We start from the raw sequence: 20,127 nt of genomic DNA on the forward strand, positions 1-20,127 counted from the left end.
AAAAAAAAAAAAAGAAAAAGGAAAAAAAAAAGAAACTACAGAAAAGAGAAGGATCATAGAGAATATCTATCAGACTTCATACACTTTTTTGTGGAGTGTGCTATGAAGACAAGACATGCCATTAAAATCAAGAGGCATTTAGCTAGGCACGGTGCCAGGTGCCTGTGGTCCCAACTACTCAAGAAGCTGAGGCGGGAGGATCCCTTGAGCCCAGGAGGGCGAGGCTGCAGTGAGCTATGATCGCGCCTGTGAAAGCCACCGTACTCCAGCCTGGGTGACACGGTGAGAACTTGTCTATATATAAAAAATAAAAAAAAAATCAGGAGGCATTTGGTAAGAGTGTTGGTAGTTTATCAAAGGGTCATGAAGCAATAAGGCATGTAATAAGTACTTTTTAATTATTTCAATTCCATGAATCATCAATGAGACTAAGGTAAGATACAGCTACTCCCTCAATCTCAATGCTTTCAGAGAAATCAATTATACTCTCATAAACATATCTGAGCACAGGCACCAGATCCGTTTAAAGTAAATGGCAACCAAGACAAACTTAATTTAATGTTATGTGTATCCCGTTGAGAGGGAAAAAGAAATGCTGGCATACTATGTAAGGAATTCTCTGGAGCTGCAACTTATCAAATCACTTGTGCCGTTTATATCTTAAGAACTTCACAAAATACTTCATCAGTAACTGTAATTTCATAAACAGAGTATTAATGCTGGCTGACAACCTCCCTTATCACTTATTAATGGCAAACAGTAGGCTCTAACAGGAACAGCTTTCACCTAACACCAGGAATTGCCTTTGTAGAAAGCGAGATGAGAAGGGAGAACTAAAGGTTCAACTCAAACTTCCTAAGGAAAAGAAATCAGAAAAAAATCAAAATCAATTTTTACTTCATCATCAATAGAGTATGAAGAGAAAAGTCACTGACTGTTGAAACAACACTGCAGAAAATTTGGAAGATAAAGGCTGGGGAAAGAGGCTGGAGTAACTGCAGCAAAAGAACCAAAGCCAGGTGAAGATGAAGAAAAAGGGCTTAGGTTAGAGTGTGAACGCACTACCTTCTTGTTACTATAAAGGCAGGTGATGACAATAATGATGGTAACATGACTCATATGCTGTTGTGTGGTAAACTTAGCACACATTTCTTGACAGACCTGAAAGAACATATGCAACCTTCTCTTTTTCTTTTTGTTAAAATAGAGATGGGGTCTCACTATGTTGCCCACGCTGGTCTCAAACTCCTTGGTTCAAGTGATCCACCTCAGCCTCTCAAAGTGCTGGGATTACATGTGTGAGCCACCATGCCTGGCCATATGTGACCTTCTCAATGAAACTTTTCCTAACACATCCATCCAGACCCAGGTATTCATCGCCCTTCTCTGAAACTAGCTCCGTCTCCTCTACTGGTGGAGGGTAGGGGATATCCCCTGCAGCTGGCATAAAACTTGGCACATAGTTTTGTCTTCAATAAATGCTAGTTTAAAAAGTGAATGAAGGCCATAGTGTCTGTGTGAGGTATTGCACCTGAAGAATAAGGTTATTTGTTCCAGTCAAAGAGGTATCACCTGTTATGGACTGAGTTGTGTCATTCTAAAATTCTTAGTTTTGTTTTGTTTTTAGAGACAGGGTCTTGCTGCCCTGTCATCTAGGCTGGAGTACAGTGGCACAAACATAGCTCATTGCAGCCTTGAACTCCTGGGCTCAAGCAATTCTCCTAGCTCAGCCCCAAGTAGCTAGGACTATAGACACATCACCATGCCCAGCTAATTCATCCGTTCATTCGTTCTTTTTTTCTTTCTTTCTCTTTTCTCTCTTTCTCTCTCGTCTTTCTTTCTTTCTTTCTGAGACAAGGCCTCTCTCTCTGTCACCCAGGATGGAGTGCACTGGCACAATCATGGCTCACTGCAGCCTCAATTACCCAGGCTCTGGTGATCCTCCCACTTCAGCCTCCCAAGTAGCTTGGACTACAGGTATGTACCACCCTGTCTGGCTTTTTTTTTTTTTTTTTTTTTTTTTGTATAGATGAGACTTAATACCCAGACTGCCAGCTAATTTTTTTTTTAAATTTTGTAGAGATGGGGGGGTCTTGCTATGATGCCCAGGCTGGTTTCAAACTCCTGGGCTCAAGCAATCCTCCCACTTTGGCCTCTCAAAGCTCTGAGATTGCAGGTATGGGATGCCATACCTGGCCCTAAATTCCTATACTGAAGCCCTAATCCCTAAAGTGACTGTATTTGGAAGTAGTGCCCTATGGATGTAATATGGTTAAATGAGGTCAGAAGGGTGGTGCCCTAATCTAATGGGGCTGGCGTCCTTATTAAAGGAAGATAACAAAGGCTTACATATGCTCTCTGTGCACACAGGAAAGGCCACATGAAGACACAGCTAGAATGCACCCGTCTGCAGCCAAGAAGAAAGGCCTCACCAGAAACCAACCCCTACTGGCGCCTTGATCTTAGACTTCCAGTCTCCAGAACTGTGAGAAAATGTTTGCTGTTTAAGCCACTCATTCTGTGATATTTTTTTACAGCGGCCCATGCAGACTAACACAACACTCAAACTAGAAAATGGGCCTTATTGGGTTCTCTTGGCCTTGTTGGTAGCTGTCATGATGTACAAAAGGGAGCTCCTTAGTAGCAGATTATGAGATGGTGCCACATGCAGGGCATCAAGGCAAGGTCAGGACTAGTCCTGTGAAGCTGGAATTAGATTTCTCCTAAGTGGGTAGATTAGGATGGGGCCTGCAAAATATGAGAGCAAGCTAGATATGACAGCTGCAAGAGTGAAACACTATTAAGCCAGACTGTTGTAATATTTGTTGCGTTCTCTATGCTTGTTTCTCTACTGTTCTTAGTACTCAAAACATTTCCTTGAACTCTCCAGCCTATCTCAGTTATGCTAAGGAAGAACCAAGAGAAGATGTTTTTTGTCCTTGCTCATTAACGGGGGAACAGAAAATCCCTGGCCAATGTGGTATAGTGGTAACAATCATATAAGTAAAAGAATTCCAAGCAGAAGGTGAAACTCAGTGTCCCAGCCATTTCATTCATTCAACAAATATTTACCAAGCACTTACTATGTGGCTGACCCTAATCTAACCACTGGGGATAGAACAGTGAACAAAATCAGTAAAAATCATGGCCCTCATGGAGCTTTCATTCTGTTGGAAACAGGGAGACAGTAAAGGACAATCAGCACAGTATACAGGAAAAGGATATAGTGTGTTAGCAGTTGACAAGTGCTATGGAGAAAGGGAAGCAGGAATAATGTGGGGGGAGGGGAGCACAGGACAGGCCTCATTGGGACAGTGACATATGAGCAAACACTTTGAGGAGGAGTGAAAACGAACCATGACTCTATGTGGCAGAAGCAGTACAGAGACCAAGGCAGATCATAACTGACATTTTCAGGAAAGAGCAAAGAAGCCTCCGTGGCTGCAAGGGAGTGACCTGGGAGGAAGTAGTAGGTGGTCAGACTGGGGAAGGGTGCTGTCCGCAGGGAGTCATTTCATGTAGACTCACAGACCACTGAATGGTGTTTGAATGAAATGAAAACAGCTACTTCATTGTCTTCCCCTCTGCTAAACCTGGGAGGTAATATTCCCTTATGGAGTACACTTCTCAAAGGGTAAAATCTTCAGTATTTTGTTTTGTGCTACAGAATTCCTGCCTGGGGCAAGAATGCTCACGTGAAGCCCAGAGGCAATGGCTTGAACACCAACTGTACATATCCTGGAAATGTAGTTTGGTAGAAGAAACACAAAAACCTATTTAGCAGCAAACTCACCACACAACCTTGGGAAAGGTATAAAGAACCAAAGTTTTGCATGTGGAGAAACTGAGGTACAAAGACAACATTTATCTCCTTTTTTTTTTTCTCTGAGATAGGGTCTCACTTTGTCATCCAGGTTGCAGTGCAGTGGTGTGATCCTGGCTTACTGCAGCCTCAACCTCTTGGGCTCAAGCGATCCTCCCACCTCAACCTACCTCTTCACCTCCACCCAGTAGCTGGAATTAACAGGCACACACCACTACGCCTGGCTAATTTTTTTTATTTATTTTTATTTTTTGAGATGGAGTCTCATTCTGTCACCCAGGCTGGAGTGCAGTAGTACAATCTCAGCTCATTGCAACCTCTCCAGGTTCAAGTGATTCTCATGTCTCAGCCTTCCAGGTAGCTGGGATTACAAGCATGTGTCACCACACCTGGCTAATTTTTGTATTTTTAGTAGAGATCGTGTTTCACCATGTTGGCCAGGCTGGTCTCGAACTCCTGGTCTCAAGTGATCTGCCCACCTCACTCTCCCAAAGTGCTGCAATTATAGGCGTGAGCCACTGCACTCGGCCATTTTTAAAATTTTTTATTTTTCATTTTTTGTAGGTTCTCCCTCTGTCACCCAGGTTGGTCTTGAACTCCTGGGCTCATTCGCTCCTCCCACCTCAGGCTCCCAAAGTGCTGGGATTACAGGTGTGAGCCACAGCGGTGGGCCTCAGCTACATTTTTAAAGGCAGGCTGAAAGTGAAATGAGAAGAAAACCAAATGACTCCTCCAAATGACTTGCATCTACTAGAAAATGCTGCCTTTATATGACACTGTGGAAAAGCTAGCCAGAATAAGAGGAAAGGAGGAATGATGCTTTGAGAAAACCAAACATAAGACATTCTCACCCAGGCTACTCCTTTCTACCATGCCTGTACCGATTTCATCTCAAATAAAAAGTCTTTTATCTAAATGTAAGCTTGTAAACCCAATTCAAGTTCCAACCAAGGATGCTTATAGGCATACTCCTCCTAGAAAGTGTACTGTAGCTGTGTATCTCAGGATAAAGTGGAATATCTACTCATAAAGCCTATTCTCCTTCCAGTGCTGAGATTCAATACCATCTCTAATTTCTGATTATGTTATTTGTGATCCACATTAAAGGTTCTATTTCTGTACATAGTGCAGGGAAGGACATGGAAAGTTTACACATACTTAAAATCATTACTGAAAAGATGAGTAAACAATAGTATTAAAGAAAATTTTGGAGAGAAAAATCACCAAAAATTCCACTGTCTTAAAATGATTTCATTTTCACATTATCTTCCAGTCTTTGTCCATATTCATTCATATTTTAGAGAGGCAGTGTGCATAAGATTTTGACCTATCATAAACATTTCTCCTCATTTCTATAGTTATCATTATTACTAGTTTGTTTGTTTGTTTTGAAACGGAGTTTTGCTCTTGTTGCCCAGGCTGGAGTGCAATGGCGCAATCTCAGCTCACTGCAACCTCCGCCTCCCGGGTTCAAGCGATTCTCCTGCCTCAGCCTCTGGAATAGCTGGGATTATGGGCATGAACCACCACGCCTGGCTAATTTTGTATTTTTAGTAGAAACGGGGTTTCTCCAAGTTGGTAAGGCTGATCTCAAACTCCCTACCCCTCAGGTGATCCGCCCACCTCGGCCTCCCAAAGTGCTGAGGATACAGGAGTGAGCCACCGCGCCTGGCCCATAATTACTAGTTTTAACTGCTGCTTAATATTCCATTGTACTAATGAAACAATTTTCTGAGCTTTGGGGAAAAATTATAGCAGATTTACATAATAGCATAATTGCCACCTACAAATACATCATCCTTGTTTTCCCAAGAAACTCCAAATGTGTATAATGCAGAAGAGAAGCAAAAAGACTAAAATATTTGCTTACTTATTCAACAATTACTTACTGAATGCCTACTAAATGTCTGGCATTGATCCAGGCCCTGCCAATAGAGTAGTGAGGAAAAGACAAAAACCTCTGACTTCATAGAGCTTACGTTCACAATATAAAATCAAATAATAAACAGGCAGAGAGATTCTTACACTTACTTTAACAGGCTATAAAATGAATGATAAAGACAGAGCAAAACAAAATCTACTATTTCTGACTCCTGTATACCCCTATATATCACAAAGACATGGTTGTTTCTAACCCATACATTCTACTCAACTCCTCTGAGAGCAAGCACTAAATCCAGGGCCCAGTTTCTTCTAGATCAGAGGTTGGCAAACTTTTTCTATAAAGGGCCAGATAGTAGTAAGTATCTGGGGCTTTACAGGTCAGAGTCTCTGCTGCAACTGCTTGACTCTGCCCACCGTGGGATGAAAGCAGTCATACACAACAATACATCAACAAATGGGTGTGATTCCAGTAAAACTTTATTAACAAACACAGACTGAGAACAGGATTTGGGCTACAAACTATAGTCTGTCAATCCTGTTCTATATGGTTCAAAATGACTACTATTAACCAGCAATAGAAGGAAGATACACATGCTGTCCTTGACTGGAAAATTCCATTAAGTTTACCCCTGCTGCGACTGATATTTGTAATTTCCTTTCCGCCCAATGCCACAGCCCTAAATCAGACTTTTATTACCTTTCACTTACACATGGTCCCTGATTTTGCATGTGTTATTCCCTCTATCTGAATTCCCTTCCTCCCATTCACCATCTACTAAAATCTTCTCTTTGTAAATTCCAACTAAAGTGACTGCAAATCAAATAAAATTAAGGACTTACTATTAATTACTTTAGGAGAGATAATTGTATTGTGGTTATGTATTTTTTAAAGTGTCCCTATCTTTTGAAGATACATATTGAAATTATTACAAAAGAAATGTGATGACATCTGAGATTTGCTTCAAGATAACCTGGGGGCGGGAGTAGGGGGAAGGAATGGGGCACACATAAAACAGCACTGCCCTTTGAGCTGATAATAAAGCAGGGTGATAAGTACATAGGGATTCATCACACACCTTTCTCTATTTTTGTACATTTAAAAAAAATTCCAGCTGGGCATGGTGGCTCATGCCTGTAATCCCAGCACTTTGGGAGGCTGAGGCAGGTGGATTACTTGAAGTCAAGAGTTTGAGACCAGCCTCGCCAACATGGCGAAACCCTGTCTCTACTAAAAAAAAATACAAAAATCAGCCAGGCGTGGTGGCGCACACCTGTAATCCCAGCTACTAGGGACGCTGAGGTAGGAGGAACACTTGAACCCGGGAGGTGGAGGCTGCAGTGAGCTGAGATAATGCCACCGCACTCCAGCCCCAGATTCTGCCTCAAAAAAAAAAAAAAAAAAAAAAAATCCAAACAGAAAATTGAAAACAAAAATTCCAGGTCAAATGCCAGATTCTAAAGGAACTAATGCCCTTTTCTCCTAAATTACCTCACATGTAACTCTAATTGTTACTTATTTCATCTGCTTTGTCTTGCAGTGAGCTGTACATACCAAAATGGGGAGCTCTCTAACGACAGGCCTGAGTCACACACATCCTTGCAGCTTTCTCCATGTACTTTACATATAATTGACATCCCACGGTTCTGTTGAACTTATCTGAAAAAAGACCAAACCAAACAGACTACAGGGAAAACCAGCAAGAGAGGCACCTTTCACTCACTTCCCCTAATCAAAATTAAATCTTAAGGACTTTTATCATTTCAACTGTACCATTTATATAAAACTCACAGTTGGCCAAGCTTGGTGGCTCATGCCTATAATCTCAGCACTTTCAGAGGCCAAGGTAGATGGATCACTTGAGGTCAGGAGTTCCAGACCTGGCCAACATGGTAAAACCCATTCTCTACTAAAAATACAAAAATTAGCTCAGTGTCGTGGCACACGCCTTTAATCCCAGCTACTCGGGGAGCTGGGGCAGGAGAATGGCTTGAACCTGGGAGGTGGAGGTTGCAGTGAGACTAGATGGTGCCATTGCACTCCAGCGTGGCACACAGAGTGAGATTCTGTCTCAAAAATAAATAAAATAAATAAAAATAAATAAAACTCACAGGTCATCTCACTCTGAGCTTCAGTAATCCAACCTACAAGGAGAAAATAACCATTTCCCTCAAATTTCCTACAGCTGGTGGGCATGAAGAGAGCAATATTCTTATTCCTAAAAAGATGACATTATTATTTTACACTGATTTCAAGGCCATCAGTATTTTTAATAACAATAATAGTAAACTTGGCTGGGCACAGTGGCTCAGGCCTGTAATCCCAGCATTTTAGGAGGCCAAGGTAGACAGATCACTTGAGGTCAGGAGTCCCAGACCAGCCTGGTCAATATGGTAAAACCTCTTCTCTACTAAAAATAGAAAAATTAGCCTGGCGTGGTGGTACGTGCCTGTAGTCCCAGCTACTTGGGAGGCTGAGGCAGGAGAATCACTTGAACCTGGGAGGCGGAGGTTGCAGTGAGCCGAGATTGCACCACTGCACTCCAGCCTGGCTGAGAGAGTGAGACCCGTCTCAAAATAAAAAATAAATAATAAATAATAAATAATAATAATAACAGTAAACCTGATGGAAGCAGAGTGGTTATCAGGGTCAGAATCACATGTCTATCCTGTTCATTCTGTATCCCTTTTCGAGCTGTACTGCAGATCTCCTCTGTAACATAAAAGGGGCAAATAAATCCTTCTTCAGCCATTCAACTGAACTAATTACTACACGTGGCCTAGGTTGGTTTGATTTGGAGAAGAGATCAAGGATGTTCCCACCAGGTAGCTCTGGTTTCAAATTTTAAATGCCTTCAATGCCTCAGAAAGACTAGCAAACTCACATTGTTATATTTAGCAAAAGATTTCTTCAGCCCACACCATATAAAATGAAAATAAAAACTCTCCTTCTAAAAAACTGACAGCTTTTTAAAGATCAGAATTTAATGTATCAAGTATAAATACACTGGACCCTGGTCTGGAATGAAAATATTTCAGTCGCTGTCTGGGCCCACCACTAACAGCAAGTGATGCTAAGCGAGACACAGCTCTCCCCCCAGTAACCGTCTCCATTTATAGCTTTGTCTGTCAACTCCAGTCCTATCCTTAGACTCACGCCCTGCTCCTATGTATTCAACTGTCTGGTAGGTAATTTTAGTGCATATAAAAAAATACTCATTTCCCCACTGAAACCAACCAACACACCTCCCCACCGCCATTTTCCCAACTTCCCACCCGCTTCGATGACACATCAGGTTGAAGACCCCAGGAATACCGAGTACTCCTCTTCTTTCTCATTCCTGACTACCCTTTCTGTGAAGCCTGTCTCTCTCTATTCCTGTTCCCTGAGTCGAGTATCCTATCCCCTCATGATCAAATAACCAAATCAGAAAACAAGAGTATGTGCAGCATCTAAAAAGAACAAATTAGAATGAAACCTCTTGATTCACAGGGATTTCTCTAAGGTGTTCAGAAAAACAAGATGCAAAAATTAGTTTGTGATTCTATTTTTTAAAAACAATATTCCCAACCCACTGTATGTATGTGTATATACATTTCTATATCACACAAGAATGAAGAAAAGCATGAACGGATGCATGCATGAGTTAGCTGGCAGGAGGGTTCTGCAAAAAGAGAAAGTGAAGAGAAAGGGAAATGGGGCAAGCATACCTATGTAGATGTAAGTGTTTAAAACTTTTAAACAAAATGAATTAAAAATACTGAACAAATGCAACTGTACAAATGAATCTTCCATTCTTCCAGAAAATAGTGTATTTTAAAATTCTGTGCCAGTCTTAAAACATATCTATAAATTCTTTGACAGCCCTCTCATGAAAAAGTGGAAACAAATTACCTTCCCCCTGAATACGGCTGGCTTTAGTGACTTCCTTCTAACCAGTAGAATGCAGTAGAAATGAGGCCGCGTGACTCTCCAGGCTGCAGGGGGCCAGGCACTGAGGCTTCCACTGGCTTGCTCTTGCTTGTGTGATGCCTGCCCTTGGAACCCAGCCACTGTACTGTGAGGAAGCCAAGCAGCCATGTGGAAAGGCCATTACAGGTGTTCCAGCCACAGTTCTCATGGAGGTCCCAGCTAATAGCTGGCATCAACCGCCAGACATCACTTGGGTGAGGGAGCCTGCACAAGATTCTAGCCTCCGCCCCCAAACGCTCCGACTTTGAATCAGCCCACCTCACTTGAGTGCTGCAGAGAGAACTGAGTATTATTGCTGAGCTCTGCCCAAAGTACAGTTTGTATGCAAAATAGTTCTGCCCTTATTTTAAGTGATAAGTTTTGGAGAGACTTTTTTACACAACAGTAGATAATGGAACAAATACTAATGATTTTGCAGAGTAAATCGGCTTCTTGCTTTCCACCTCTATTGTCTTATGAGTCACTGTTACGAAGTTTACACATGTCTGTTTTCCTGCTTCCACCTACTAGTGCTCAATGACACAGGGTGCTGGGGCGGGGGTGTGAGGGCAATGTACAGATGTGGCAGACAGAAGACAAGGTCAGGGTCGTTGGAAGACCAGTTACAAGGAGTAAATAAGTAAATATACTGAGGATAGCGAAAGCCAGGTTTCTCACTCTTGGAAGAGGTACTTACAAACATGCAAAGGGCTTAAGCTGGAGAGAATCTTAAAATGTTACACTGGAACTTAAGAGATCAGTCTGAATACATGGTTTTTAAGCTATATAAAGAAAAAGGCAGGCGTGATTGCCCACGCCTGTAATCCCAGCACTCTGGGAGGCCGAGGTGGGCGGATCACCTGAGGTCAGGAGTTCGAGACCAGCCTGACCAACATGGCGAGACCCCAATTCTACTAAAACTACAAAATTAGCCAGGTATGGTGGCAGATGCCTGTAAACCCAGCTGCTCGGGGGCCTGAGGCAGGAGAATTGCTTGAACCCAGGAGGCAGAGGTTGCAGTGAGCCGAGGTTGCAGTGAGCCAAGGCTGCGATGAACCAACATTGCGTCATTGCACTTCAGGACCTGGGCAACAAGAGCGAAACTCCATCTCAAAAAAAAAAAAATAGATATAAGCCAGGCATGGTGGCTCATGCCTATAATCCCAGCATTTTGGGAGGCCAAGGTGGGTGGACCACTTGAGCTCAGGAGTTCAAGACCAGCCTGCATAACATGGCAAAATCCCAACTCTACAATAAATACAAAAATTAGCTGGGTGTGGTGGCACATGTCTGTGGTCCCAGCTACTCAGGAGGCTGAGGTGGGAGGATGACTTGGGCCCAGGAGGCAGAAGTTGCAGTAAGCTGATATTGAACCACTGTACTCCAACCTAGGTGACAGAGCCAGATCCTGCCCTCAAACCCAACCCCCTGCGAAAAAAGAGATAAATGTATAGAAAGTGATAGGCTGGGCACGGTGGCTCACGTCTGTAATCCCAGCACTTTGGGAGGCCGAGGAGGGTGGATCACAAGGTCAGGAGATAGAGACCATCCTGGCGAACACAGCGAAACTCCATCTCTACTAAAAAATACAAAAAAAAAAAGCCAGGCGTGCTGGCAGGCGCCTGTAGTCCCAGCTACTCGGAAGGCTGAGGCAGGAGAATGGCGTGAACCTGGGAGGTAGAGCTTGCAGTGACCGGAGATCGTGCCACTGCACTGATGCCTGGGCGACAGAGCAACACTCCATCTCAAAAAAATAATAAAATAAAAGTTAAAAAATTAAAAATAAATTAGCCAGGTGTGGTGGCATGCGCCTGTAGTACCAGCTACTTGGGAGACTGAGACAGAACTGTTTGAGCCTTGGAGGCGGAGGCTGCAGTGAGCCAAGATTGTGCCACTGCACTCCAGCTTGGGCTACAGAGTGAGACTCCATCGAAAAGGGAAGGGAAAAGGGAAAAAAGAAAAGGAAAAGGAAATAAAAGAAAAGAAAAACAATGGCATTACAATAAGAAAAACAGAGATACCTGGCAGACACCAACACGAGCAGGTGATGAGGGCCAACAACAGAGGAACAGGGCTGGTTAACAGAACGTGCCCCTTGATGTGATGTGCTGAGACTATTAGAGCATCATTTTTGTGATACTTTTGTCAAAAAATCATGACCTGAATTTGGTCATAAGGAAATACTACAAGATCCACCTTGCCAATCATCCTACAGAGCATCTAACGGTTGGGGACAAGAATGACCAGGATGACAAAGGGATGATCCCAGACTGGAGGGTGTGAAGAGACACGGACAGCTAGGTGCAATGCACACTCCTCCCTGGGATCCTGGGACGAAACAGAAATGAGACATAGTTGGGGCAGCAAAATGTGAATGGGATTAATGGATTGGACAATAGGGTTTTATCACTGCAAATTGCCTGACTTAAAGGAGTACGTAGTAGTTATTTGGGAGTGCCCTTAACTAGGGGAAAATAAACACTGGAATATTTAAGGGTGTTAGGATAGCATGTGCATAACATGGTCTCAAATGACCCAGAAAAAACTGATTTAGAGAGAGAAATAGCACTACAGAGTACATGCAGTAAAATGTGAACAGTTTGGAAATCTGCATGAGGTAAGAGGAATGTGCAAGTTCCTCGCCATCACAGACTAGAAGAAAACTCTATCAGATACACACACAAACATACAACACACATTCGTGCAGACACACACACATATATCTGATAAAGAATTTAACCTGTCATATATAAAGAACTTCTACAAATAAATTATTTTAAAAATACCAATTATTATTATCATTATTATTGAGACAGAATCTCACTCTGTAGTCCAAGCTGGAGTGCGGTGGCATGATCTGGGCTCACTGAAACTTCCATCTCCTTAGCTCAAGCAATTCTTGTGCCTTAGCCTCCTGAGTAGCTGGGACTACAGGTGCCCACCACCATGCCTGACTAATTTTTTGCATCTTAGTAGAGACGAAGTTTCACCACGTTGCCAGTGTGGTCTCCAACTCCTGAGCTCAGGCGATCCGCCCACCTTGGCCTCCCAAAGTGCTGGGATTACAGGTGTGAACCACCATGCCTGGCCTACCAATTCTTAAAACAGGAAAAAGACTTGAACAAATACTTTGCAAAAGAAGGTATCCAAATGTCCAATTAGCAGGTAATCAATGCCATTAGGGAAATGCAAATTAAAGCCTCAGAGTTTCCATTTCATGCCCACTAACATGACTAAAATTTACAAGACAGGCACTAAATGTCAGTGGAGATATAGGGCAACAGGAACTATATTGCTAGTATTAGTTATCTACTGTAGCATAACAATACTAGCAAAAGCTTAGCAGCAGCTTAAACTAATGAATTTTTATTATCTCACAGGTTCCGTAAGTCAAAAGCCCAGGTACAGCTTAGCTGGGTCCTCTATAAGGTGCCATCAAGGTGTTGGCTGAGACTATGGTCTCATCTGAGAACTGAGTGGGACAGGATCTGTTTCCGAGCACACATGGTTGTTGGCAACACTCGGTTCCTTGTGGGCTGCTGGACTGAGGGTCACAGCCTCTTGCTGGCTGTGGGTCTGAAGCTGCCCTGAGCTCCCTGCCACACGGCCCTCTCCATGGGCAGCTCACAACACAGCACCAAAGCCAGCAAGGGAGAGAGTCTCCTCACAAGATGAGCATTACAGTCTGACTTGGAATAATCAGGTATGCATGACCACACACGTCCTGTCACCTCTGCCATATTCTATTAGTGAGGAGTCAATCATAGGTCCCACCTGCACCCAAGGGCACAGGACTACCAGGCCATAAATACCAGGAGACAGGGATCATGGGGGCCACTTCACAATCTGTCTGCCTCAGTTAGTGGGAATGTAAACTGATACAATCGCTTTGAAAAATTGACAGTGTCTTACAAAGTTAAGCATACACCTACTCTAAGACACACCATTCCACTCCAACGTATGTACCCTCAAAGAAATGAAAATGGGGCTGGGCGTGGTGGCTCATGCCTGTAATCCCAGCACTTTGGGAGTGTGAGGCAAGAGGACTGCCTGAAGCCAGGAGTTCAAAACCGGCATGGGCAACAAAGCGAGACTGCCTCTACATTAAAAAAAAAAAAAGAGAGAGAGAGAGAGAAATGAAAATGTATGTTTGTAAAAACACTTGTATAAGACTGTTCATAGCGGCTGGGCACAATGGCTCAGGCCTGTAATCCCAGCACTTTGGGAGGCCAAGGCAGGCAGATCACCTGAGGTCGGGAGTTCGAGACCAGCCTGACCAACATGGAGAAACCCCATCTCTACTAAAAATACAAAAAATTAGCCGGGCCTGGTGGCGCATGCCTGTAATCCCAGCTAGTAGGGAGGCTGAGGCAGGAGAATTGCTTGAACCCAGGAGGCAGAGGTTGCAGTGAGCCCAGATCACGTCATTGCACTCCAGCCTGGGCACAAGAGTGAAACTCCTGTCTCAAAAAAAAAAAAAAAGTTCATAGCAACTTTATTCATAAAAGCCAAAAGCTGTAAAGAACCTATATGTCCATCAACAGGAGAATGGATATGCAAATTATATCACGTTTCAATGAAATACTTGCAAACAAAAAAGAAAGAACTACGCGCTGGGTGCAGTGGCTCACGCCTCTAATCCCAGCACTTGGGGAGGCTGAGGCGGGTGGATCACTTGAGCTTGGGAAGTTAAGGCTGCAGTGAGCCATGATTGCATCACTGCACTCCAGCCTTGGTGACACAGTGAAACACTTTATCTCAAAAAAAAAAAAAAAAAAAAAAAAAGAAAAAAGAAAAGAAAAGAAAAAAAGAAAAGAAAAGAAAAAAAGAAAACCAGGCATGGTGGCTCACTTGAGGTCAGGAGTTAAGACCAGACTGGGCAACATGGCGAAATGTCGTCTCTACTAAAAATAAAAAAAATTGGCCGGGCGCGGTGGCTCACGCCTGTAATCCCAGCACTTTGGGAGGCCGAGGTGGGCGGATCACAAGGTCAGGAGATCGAGACCACGGTGAAACCCCGTCTCTACTAAAAATACAAAAAAATTAGCCGGGCGCGGTTGTGGGCGCCTATAGTCCCAGCTACTCGGGAGGCTGAGGCAGGAGAATGGCGTGAACCCGGGAGGCGGAGCTTGCAGTGAGCCGAGATCGCGCCACTGCACTCCAGCCTGGGCGACAGAGCGAGACTCCATCTCAAAAAAATAAATAAATAAATAAATAAATAAATAAATAAATAAATAAAATTAGCTGAGCATGGTGGAGCATGCCTGTAATCCCAGTTACTTGGAAGGCTGAGGCAGAAGAATTCCTTGAACCCGGGAGGTGGAGGTTGCAGTGAACTGAGATCACACCATTGCATTCCAGCCTGGTCAACAGAGTGAGACTCTGTCTCAAAAATTAAAAGAAAAAAAAGAAATTACAAACTTATTGGGAAAATGAGGGTGCTGATGGAAAAGCCAAAGAGTCTTCGACAGCTGGAACTCACCAGATATACCTAAAGATTGTTTTCTAAATAAGTCTTGTAGAACTACTTGACTCTCTAAAATATATGTATGACTTTGATTAAAAACAAAAGCAATAATGAGGCCGGGTGTGGTGGCTCACGCCTGTAATCCCAGCACTTTGGGAGGCCGAGGCAGGTGGATCATTTGAAGTCAGGAATTTGAGACCAGCCTGGCCAACATGGTGAAACTCCGTCTCTACTAAAAATACAAAAATTAGCCAGGCGTGGTAGCGTGTGCCTGTAACCCCTGCTACTTGGGAGGCTAAGGCAGGAGAATCACTTGAACCTGGGAGGTTGAGTCTGCAGTGAGCGGAGATCACATCACTGTACTCCAGACTGGGCAACAGAGTAAGTCTCTGTCTCAAAACAACAACGAGAAAAAAACCTACCAGGGAATTTGGACTACCAAAAAATAAAACCAGGCTGGGCGTGGTGACTCACACCTATAATCCTAGCACTTTGGGAGGCTGAGATGGGTGGATTGCTTACACTCAGGAGTTTAAGACCAGCCTGGACAACATGGTGAAACCCCGTCTCTACTAAAAATACAAAAATTAGCTTGGTGTGGTGGCACACACCTGTAATCCTAGAGACTTGGGAGGCTGAGGCCTGAGAATCACTTGAAGTCGGGAGGCAGAGGTTGCAGTGATCTGAGATCCACCACTGCACTCCAGCCTAGGCAACAGAGTGAGACTCTGTCTCAAAAAATAAATAAATAAAACAAACCAGGGAGGAAAGCAATCAAATGCTGAAACTTCAAATGAAACAAAAACACAATTAAAAGGAGCATTTGCCTTTCATAAGAATCTGCATGCTAAATGTAATGCTAATTAAAGAGACTAAGATTTACTGGGGTAGAGAAATCATACTGAAATTCCATATTAAAATTGTAAAAACTGTATCCTTCTCCTTCACAACTTACATTCCAAGTTCTCATTATCTTTTTATCCACTAACAGGCCAAGGATTTCTCAATCCATTGGCTGGAAAGTCAGGGTTATCGTGAATTTATATGAAAGAAAATTTAATTATAATAATGTATCACCTATATTCATCTGGTACCTTTCACTGAGGAACATCAAACTGTTTAGTGATTCTTTCTCCTCAGAGCATTTCTAAGCAGTAAGACAACGAAGGAACTGGAAAGTGAGTGGTTTGCCTACTTTCATTTACGAAACCAGAATTAAGACATAGGAATCCCAACAGACCAGCGCTCTTGTTGCCTTCCTATATACATACAATTTTAGAAAACAGATGCTACTTTTAGGCCAGGTGCGGTGGCTGATGCCTGTAATCCCAGTACTTTGGGAGGCTGAAGCAGGAAGATAGCTTGAGTCCAGGAGTTCACCAGCCTAGGCAACAGTGGGACCTTGTCTCTACAAAAAACAAACAAAATTAGCTGGGTGTGGTGGCATGGGCCTGTAGTCCCAGCTACTTCCAAGGCCGAAATGGGAGGATTGCTTGGGTCTGGGAGGTTCAGGCTGCAGTGAGCTAAGATCATGCCACTGCACTCCAGCATGGGCAACAGAGCAAGACCCTATCTCAAAAAAAAAAAAAAAAAAAAAAAAGGAAAGAAGAGGAGACAAGAGGAGAGGAGGAAAAAAAGAAAAGAAAAGCCACTTTCTGTAAGTTATGGCTAAAGCGTCCATGCTCAAAGAACCCCAAACTGGGTGAATCCAAACTATTTAGAAGGTTTCCTCTTGGTAATTATGCCCACAGTCCTAGCAAAGAAGAGTTAACAAATATAACAAATACATGAATTTATACCAATGGCATTTCTTTTTTTTTTTTTTTTTAAGACGGAGTCTCGCTGTGTCGCCCAGGCTGGAGTGCAGTGGCGCGATCTCAGCTCACTGCAAGCTCCGCCTCCCGGGTTTACACCATTCTCCTGCCTCAGCCTCCCGAGTAGCTGGGACTACAGGTGCCCGCCACCTCGCCCGGCTAGTTTTTTTGTTTGTTTGTTTGTTTGTTTTTAGTAGAGACGGGATTTCACCATGTTAGCCAGGATGGTCTCGATCTCCTGACCTCATGATCCGCCCGTCTCGGCCTCCCAAAGTGCTGGGATTACAGGTTTGAGCCACCGTGCCCGGCCTTTTTTTTTTTTTTTTTTGAGACGGAATCTCGCTCTGTCGCCCAGGCTGGAGTGCAGTGGCACGATCTCGGATCACTGCAAGCTCCACCTCCCGGGTTCACACCATTCTCCTGCCTCAGCCTCCCGAGTAGCTGGGACTACAGGCGCCCACCACCACGCCCGGCTAACTTTTTGTATTTTTAGTAGAGATGGGGTTTCACCGTGTTAGCCAGGATGATCTCAATCTCCTGACCTTGTGATCCGCCCGCCTTGGCGTCCCAAAGTGCTAGGATTACAGGTGTGAGCCACTGCGCCTGGCCACCAATGGCATTTCTATAGTGCTCGGAGATACAAAGCATTTATAAGTCGTCTAGTCTGTTCATCCCAAGAACTCTGAGTAGTCAGCTAGACAGTTATTTTTATTTATTTCTATTTCGAGGAGGAGACTGAAGCTCAAAAGGTCATGGACCCCAAATCAGAGTTTCTAATTGTTAAAAGAAGGATTTAATTATTCTGGTTCCAAGTCCAGTATTCAATACATTCTACCAGGAAGCTTGTAAACAGAAGTCTGTGAAGATTAACCATTTGCTAATTTTTAAAGTCTGGGTTGTATTAATAAATGGCAACACTTGAAACTGTTGACTTATTTTAGGTCTCTTCCTAAAACAAACAAGCAAAAAAAATCACACCCACTTGGGCATTCAAGCATGCTTACATTTATGGACTATAACAACTGTCATAATAAGAGCAAAATGTCTTTAACAATTGAGTCTCAAAAGAATGATCGTGGTGGTAATGCCTCTGGAGTTGTCACAATGATTGAGAACTCACTGACATTCCGTGGTGGGAAAAATAAGAATGCCAAACATCCTACAACCCACAGTTGTGGGAACCTTCAAGTCCTGCACAATTAAGAAATGACTAGCTTCCCACATGATTTTCAACATTCATGTAAGTGAAAACATTCCGCCCAGGGACAGAACAAGGTTTTGTAGGCCCTACAGCTTATAAAAGAATCCTCTGTAAGAAAAAGCATACAAAATTACAATTACAAAATTAGCTTTAAGGTTTAAAAATATCAAATATATAAGAATACATCTAAAGAAAGGTGCAGAATACTTCTATGCTAAAATATGCAAAACCATGACCTAAATAAAGGGACATATGTCTACGAATCAAAAGATTCAATTTTAAAGATTTCAATTCTCTGCAAATCAATCCACAGATCAATGTAATCCTGAATAAAATTTCTCCCCCAAGAGAAGTTTTTAAGGAAACTGAAAAGCTGATTCTAAAATTTCTAAGAAATGCAAAAGGCAAACACTACCTTAAGGCAATTATGAAAAAGCACAAAGCGGGAAGACACACTAACGTAACAGGCCTATCATAAAGATACAGTCACTGAGACAGGGCGGCACTGATGCAAGGATGGACAGACTGACCAATGGTACAGAATAGAAAGCCTAAAATTAGAACCACACGTAAAATGTCACGGGACTTATGATCAAAGTGACAATATGGTGCAGTGGGGAAAGGATGACCTTATAAATAAATGGTACAGAGTTGAGTATCCATATCAGGGGAAATGTGCCTTAACCCATACCTCACAACACATACAACATCAATTTCAGATGGACTGGAACCCTCAATGTGGAAAGCAAACAATAAAAGTTTCAGAAGAAAACATTAGAGGACATCTTCATGATCCTAGAGTAGGCAAAGATTTCTTAAACAGAAAATAAAAAGTATTAAACAAAGGAAAAAACTGATAAATTGAATTATAAGATTAAGAATTTCTGTTCATCAAAAAAACCATTAAAAGAGTAAAAAGGTTGCTTGATGATATCATGTCATAAAAATAAATAAATAAATATAAAGAGTAAAAAAGGAACCCACAGAGTATGAGAAGATATTTTTGAGAAAAAGAACTCCTGAAGGTAAATAAGAAACAGAGAGACAACCAAAATAGATAAATGCGCAACCGACCTGAACAGACAATTCATAAAAGAGGATACCCCCATGGCCAACAAATACATGAAAAGGTGCTCAACATCATTGGGGAAATGCAAATTAAAGCCATAGGAGAAACCATTTTACTCCAGCCCGATTCTTTGCCTTGAAAAAGGCAAAAAAACAATTGTTGGTGGAGATGTACAGCAACAGCAACTTTCATATATTGCTCAGCTGAATATACTGTCCATATAACCAACAACCTGGCAATTTGAGTCCCAGGTATATACTCGAGAAACGAGTGCTCTGGTCTACCAACAGACATGTGCAAGAATGCCCACAGTAGCACTATTCAGCATAGCCCAAACTGGAAATCTCCCATATGGCCATCAACAGCAGACTGGTTACACAAACTGCGATATACTCACACCCTGGAATATAGTACTACACAGCAATAAGATTACACTCACTAAAACTCCCTGCAACAAGGTGGATGCATCACATAAACATAATGTTGAGCAGCAGAAGTTAGATACAAGTGTTCCTAGCTGAGCGCGGTGGCTCACGCTTGTAATCCCAGCACTGTGGGAGGCCAAGGCAGGTGGATCACCTGAGGTTAGGCATTCAAGACCAGCCTGGCCAACATGGTGAAACCCTTCCTCTATTAAAAATACAAAAAATTAGCGGGGCATGGTGGCGCATGCCTGTAATCCCAGCTACACGGGAATGCTGAGTCAGGAGAACCACTTGAACCTGGGAGACGGAGGCTGCAGTGAGCCAAGATCATGCCACTGCACTCCAGCCTGGGAGACAGAGCAAGACTCTGTCTCAAAAACAAACAAACAAACAAACAAAAACAAGTGTTCTTTTGTACTTCATCCACTGTGTGAAGTACAAAAGCAGGCAAAACTAATGCATGCTGTTGGAAATTAGGAAATGAGTTATCATTGG

The 20,127-nt window shown here is 42.9% G+C and overlaps 1 protein-coding gene and 2 long non-coding RNA genes across 9 annotated transcripts in view; all 3 read right to left on the reverse strand.

The window, feature by feature from the left end:
* The window catches only part of PACS1 (phosphofurin acidic cluster sorting protein 1), a 172,156-nt gene that overhangs the window by 134,431 nt on the left and 17,598 nt on the right, over nucleotides 1-20,127 (reverse strand). The window contains exon 1 of one of the 7 annotated variants that reach the window (XM_077962232.1): nucleotides 9,600-9,961. The exons of the other annotated variants lie outside the window; for them this stretch is intronic. The gene's annotated coding sequence lies outside the window, so the exon portion shown is untranslated. Of the gene's footprint in view, nucleotides 1-9,599; nucleotides 9,962-20,127 lie in introns of those variants that run through there. 7 annotated transcript variants of the gene reach the window in all.
* LOC144334134 (uncharacterized) overlaps nucleotides 1-20,127 on the reverse strand; it is a 53,103-nt gene that overhangs the window by 21,237 nt on the left and 11,739 nt on the right. The gene's annotated exons all lie outside the window — the stretch shown is intronic.
* On the reverse strand, nucleotides 11,601-14,445 carry LOC144334135 (uncharacterized). The gene is made up of 2 exons (XR_013403587.1): nucleotides 14,104-14,445; nucleotides 11,601-12,522 (listed from the first exon to the last, which is right to left on the reverse strand). It is a non-coding gene; the product is annotated as an uncharacterized LOC144334135 (long non-coding RNA).

Source organism: Macaca mulatta, chromosome 14, assembly GCF_049350105.2.
Source record: "Macaca mulatta isolate MMU2019108-1 chromosome 14, T2T-MMU8v2.0, whole genome shotgun sequence".
Taxonomy (NCBI): domain Eukaryota; kingdom Metazoa; phylum Chordata; class Mammalia; order Primates; family Cercopithecidae; genus Macaca; species Macaca mulatta.